Source organism: Trichechus manatus, unplaced genomic scaffold, assembly GCF_000243295.1.
Source record: "Trichechus manatus latirostris isolate Lorelei unplaced genomic scaffold, TriManLat1.0 scaffold00120, whole genome shotgun sequence".
Lineage (NCBI taxonomy): Eukaryota > Metazoa > Chordata > Mammalia > Sirenia > Trichechidae > Trichechus > Trichechus manatus.
Window position 1 is genome coordinate 8,569,896 of NW_004444056.1, and position 5,091 is coordinate 8,574,986.

The window sequence follows — 5,091 nt, forward strand, 5'->3', positions numbered from 1 at the left end:
AGAGAGAGAGAGAGATTTTATCAAGGAAATTGTTCATGTGGTTGTAGAGGCTGGTAAGTTCCAAGTCCATGGGTCAGGTGTCAGGCTGGAGGCTTCTCCTGACTGGAGCTGCAGGGCCTAACGAACCTAAGATTGGACGATCAGATGGCAGGCTGCTGGTTTATGGGCTGCAGAGGCTGACGAATCCCAAAACTAGCAGACAATACAGCAGGCTGCTGACTGAAGTCCCAAAAACTGAGATCAAATGATGATGAGACACACACAGGATCCAGAGCAGGCGAGCTTTGCCAGAACATCTGTAAATATACATTGGATGCAGGCCACACCCCCAAGCAAACTCCCTTTTCATCTGATTGGCTGCTTACATCAGATTACCAAATGAAGGATGATTACATCATTACATAACTGCCAAACCACTGAGAATTATGGGCCAGTCAAGTTCATACACAACCTTAACCATCACAAGGGGGCTGCACCTAGTGCAGGGGGCTGTGTCTCCAGCAGATGACCATAACCCAAGAGAATGGAGCCATGACACAAGTGCAGGGTGCTGTGCCATGAGAGCAAGGGACCACACCTGGATCAGGAGGCCATGCCTAGAGCAGTGGGCCATGTCCCTAGCAATTGACCACGCATGAAGAATAGAGGTATTTGCTGCAAGAGTATAGGACGGCAACCTGAGAGCAGAGGGCCATATCCCAAGAGCCGAGGGCTGCTTCCTGAGCTTGGGGGAGGGGGTTGGCTGCATCTCCCCTCCAGATCAATTTTGCTCAAAGACCTATCCTGATATTGATCCACATATTGATCCTGAGTTCTATCCTCTTCCTGACATTTATTCTGTGTTGTATCCGGTTAGAATACTTCTGATTGGTGACAGTGAATATCTGTTTTTGGCAGGTGGTGGGGTAAGTGCACTGCATGCTGGGACCCTTCCAGACCTCGCCCTATGTGTTTCCTAATTTATATTTTTCTCATTTTATCTCATTTACGTATATGCTTAGTACTATAAAAAAAAACTACATGGATAAAAATGGTAATGTGCAAGCACAATACATGGGTGAATTCTAATTTGAGAGAGGATAACCCGGACTAATAATGATATATACCCAGAGAAATTAATAGAAGTAATAATCAATAGATTTTACTCTATAATTTTTTTTTAAATAACTGCAGGAATAACTTAGGAAATTACAACAGAAAATGTCATAAGGAAAGGTAATGGCAAATACCTAATTGGGAAACAATTTGCAACTTACATGACAAGCAAAAGGGAACATATGATGTGTGTTTGATCTAGGAATAAGGAAGCTCTGAAAATTGAGAGTACTGAAATGTAAATGTCAACCTGTTGAACCCTGGATTCTCTGAGAATTACCCTTAATCTTTTCTATCTGTGAGGTTCAAGGTTCATAGTCTCTGAGCGTATCAACTACTGGAGCCCATCCCTCCTAGAAAAAAGATTTCTCAGAGGAAGGTTCATAGGAAGATGAGAAACTGGGACACTTCTTCCAGTCCCCGGTCTGTCCATCCACTAGGGGGCAGGGTTGAATTGATGCTAAAAGTGAAGACCAGGAAGAAGGTGGAGCAGTGGTTAAGAGCTGTAGCTGCTAAGGAAAACGTCAGCAGTTCGAATCCACCAGCAGCTTCTTGGAAACCCTATGGGGCAATTCTTCTCTGTGTTATAGGGTCTCTATGAGTCAGAATTGACTCGACGGCACCAGATTTGTTTTATTTTTGTTTTTGTTTTTTGGGGGGCGTTTAATTGTCACGAATACTATTTCTTTCTATTTTAAAGATATAGAGGTACTTTCGCTGTTACTCATTTACAGTTAAAAGATTTCATATTTTCCTTTTTGGAGAAACAAAAAAGGTTTATGAATGTGAACCTCAATTGATATTTTAGTCCATAGCTGTCTGCTGAGGAAGGACACAGAACCTCAGATCCACAGGGGCGTTATGATCCACCAGATAACATTGTTCTCTTCCTGAGGCTAGAATTTTACTTTCACATGTCATCAGAGGTTTCAGAGGCTCAGCACTGATCTGCAGATCAGCCCTTTCACAGAGGCTTGGCTCACAGACCAAGGCATGGGGAGGTGACTGATGAGCAAGTGTTCTGGGACACTTTTCTAACAGAGGCATCCAGCACTCTTAATAATCTCCTCCAGGCCTAGGGGAACATTCTTTTGGATTATACCCCCGAGCCTTCTACCATACAGATAAATGGTGAGCTTTGGACAGAAGCCTTGGTCCTAACTCCTTCCCTGCCTTCTCAAACTGATTCTCTTCTAATGTCTTCTGAGTCCCCACCTTAAATATTTCTCTGCATTAACGTAATTGATGTAGCAAAGTAGGAAGAGGCAAGTGTCGGTTCATGTTGGGAACTGGGTCTAGAACTGCCTGGTCTAATGTTTTCAACAAATACTTACAAAAACTAATTCTTCTGTTGTTGCTAGGGCCTGTTGAGTTGGTTCCAACTCAGAGCGACCCTATGCACAATAGAATGAAACACTGTCCAGTCCTGAACTATCCTCACAATCACTGTTATCTTTGAGACCATTGTTGCAGCCACTGTGTCAATCCGTCTCATTGAGGGTCTTCCTTTTTTGATGACTCTGTGCTTTACCAAGCATGATGTCCTTCTCCAGGGACTAGTCCCTCCAGATAACAGATTCAAAGTATGTGAAACGAAGTCTTGCCATCCTTACTTCTAAGGAGCATTCTGGCTGTACTTCTTCCTCTGTAGGTAGTTGATAAACAGAAGGACGATCTTCAGCCTCCACAAGAAGTAGACAATATGATCACCATCACACACAGTCAAGCTTGAACTCCACCCAGGGTTTCTAAGACTTCTCAGAAAAAGAAAATAGTTCTCTATTAACCGATGTGAACTACTGCGTCAGGAATCTGGGCACTGAGAGCATGTGTTCCAGACTGGAGTTCCAGGTCTGCATCACAGAGCAATGGAACTCTATCGTGAGCCAACTTGATCTACTTCCCCCCTTCATCTACTCATCATATCATACGTGTAACGTGGAATAATTCCAACTATTCCACATCTAACTTAGGCATCACCTGGGTCTGTACTCAGCTGATGGAAATCTCAACTTAGACCTCATCAATTAAACAATCTTGGATGTCAGGTGATTTTTAGAAATGGTTACCAATTCCTTGAGATTTATACTTTGATATACAGATCTTAAAAACCATAAGGAAGTGTCTGACTGGAGTAAATGAAACTAGGATAGGGTTCAGGTTTGAAATCCATTCAAGAGGTCCATTAAGATAACCTGTGGAATCAGTTCTGCCTGTTAAGAAAATGTGGTTTTTTCCCTTGTAGCCAAGCCCAAACTAAATGTTGCCAGTTTATTTCCAAGGGGCTTTATGTAACTGTGATCACTCTGTGAACTCCTTATGGTAACTAAATGGCAACTAACAAACAAAACACCCATATCACTAAGTAGAAATTACTTTACCTCACCAAGCACCAATCAGAATTTTGTTAGCTTGTTTCCAAAGGATCCTTAACCCAAACAGCTCATCTCTGGGGTTTGTTCCCTAGCTCTCCATGGTAACGGTAAACGAACCTCTTAGGCGCAGCCCTGGACACAGCACTCATGTCCTAACTGCCCTCACCCCACAGGTCATGTGATCCAGCAGGATGGTGGCAGATGCCCATGTGTAATCATGGGGGGTTCTGGTAGAAAGGAGCCCGCCTGAAAGCCCAACCCGGGGTGGCCTATCCTTCAGCAAGAGGAGACCTCGGGTAATGCTGGCAAAGTTTAGAAACATTAGGAACAGGCAGCAGAGACTGAGGAAGTAGGAATTCGATGGAAATAGAGAGGAGGACGCTACACGAATTTCCGTGTCATTCTTGCGCAGGGGCCATGCTAATCTCTGTATCTTACCAATTTTAGTATATGTGCTCCTGGTGGCGAAGTGATTACAGCACTCGACTGCTAACCAAAAGGTCAGCAGTTCGAATCCACCAGCAGCTCCTTGAAAACCCTTTGGGACAGTTCTACCCTGTACTATAGGGTCGCTATGAGTAGGAATGTAGTCCACTGCAACGGGGTTTGGTTTTGGTTTTTTAGGGAAGAGAAGTGCTGATGTAGGCGCCCTGAGATTCACGTGGGACAAAGACGGTACAGCGGGATGCGGGTGGGGACTGCGTCAGGGGCCAGAGAGCCTCCTGGCCAGCAAGCGGGCGGGTCCAGGCTTCTTCCCAGACATGTGACACTGGGCATCCGGATACCGACAAGGGGCTGTCCTCCGACCTATGCGGCGCAAGTTTTCAAGGCATCCGACCTCGCCCAGTCCACTGGGATCTCACAAATAGGCACTGGGCCTCGGGTGGATGGGGATGGGAGTTGGGACAAAAGGACGAGTCGGAAGGGAGCTGGACTCAGGCCGAGTTGATGATCGGAGCAGCCTTGGAGGGGGGCAGCCGGGTGGGGTGGGTGGGTAAAGGTGTGGTGGGCCTGCAGAGCTGAGAAATGGAGATCAGAGTCAGAGGAGGAGACTCAGGAGAGGGGCTTACGAGTACGTGGGCAATCTGGATACAAGTTGGCTTTGAAGGGCTGGTTCAGCACCTGCTTCGTGTGTGCACACCACCTCATTGCAGGATAGGATGGACATAGCCCGTCCTCACGGGTTACCTCCAGTTGGAGAAGAAACATGATGGAGAAAAGGAAGAAACTCCGTGAGGATCTGGTTGACAAAAGCAGCAACTCTCCTGGCTCTTCACTATTCCGACAGTTTGAGCCCTGGAGATATTTCCTATTAAAAGATTTCAAGCAGCATGGAAGAGTTGGTATTAAAAAAAAGTCATGACAATGTAGGAATTTTCCTTAGTACTATCCTCCTACAATCTCACAACAAGTTGGAAAAAAAAACAGTTGTTTATATTTTATTATTTTAACTAATTTAATGTTATGTTTAAAATAATATTTGATTTACTCTTATTTAGTATATTTTATTATATCTATAGTTTCATTAATAATGTATGTAATTGTGCTTTATTGTTTTGCATATGCTTTTTTATATGTAACTTAATTTAATTTTAATTTATAATTAATTTGATTTTATGTT

General features: G+C 44.1%; 1 non-coding gene and 1 pseudogene across 1 annotated transcript; one reads left to right on the forward strand and one right to left on the reverse strand.

Annotated features, from left to right (window-relative positions):
• The window catches only part of LOC111822020 (ubiquitin carboxyl-terminal hydrolase 17-like protein 6), an 83,812-nt pseudogene that overhangs the window by 67,103 nt on the left and 11,618 nt on the right, over positions 1–5,091 (forward strand).
• LOC111822026 (U6 spliceosomal RNA) lies at positions 3,838–3,947 on the reverse strand. Its single transcript, XR_002825313.1, has one exon. It is a non-coding gene; the product is annotated as a U6 spliceosomal RNA (small nuclear RNA).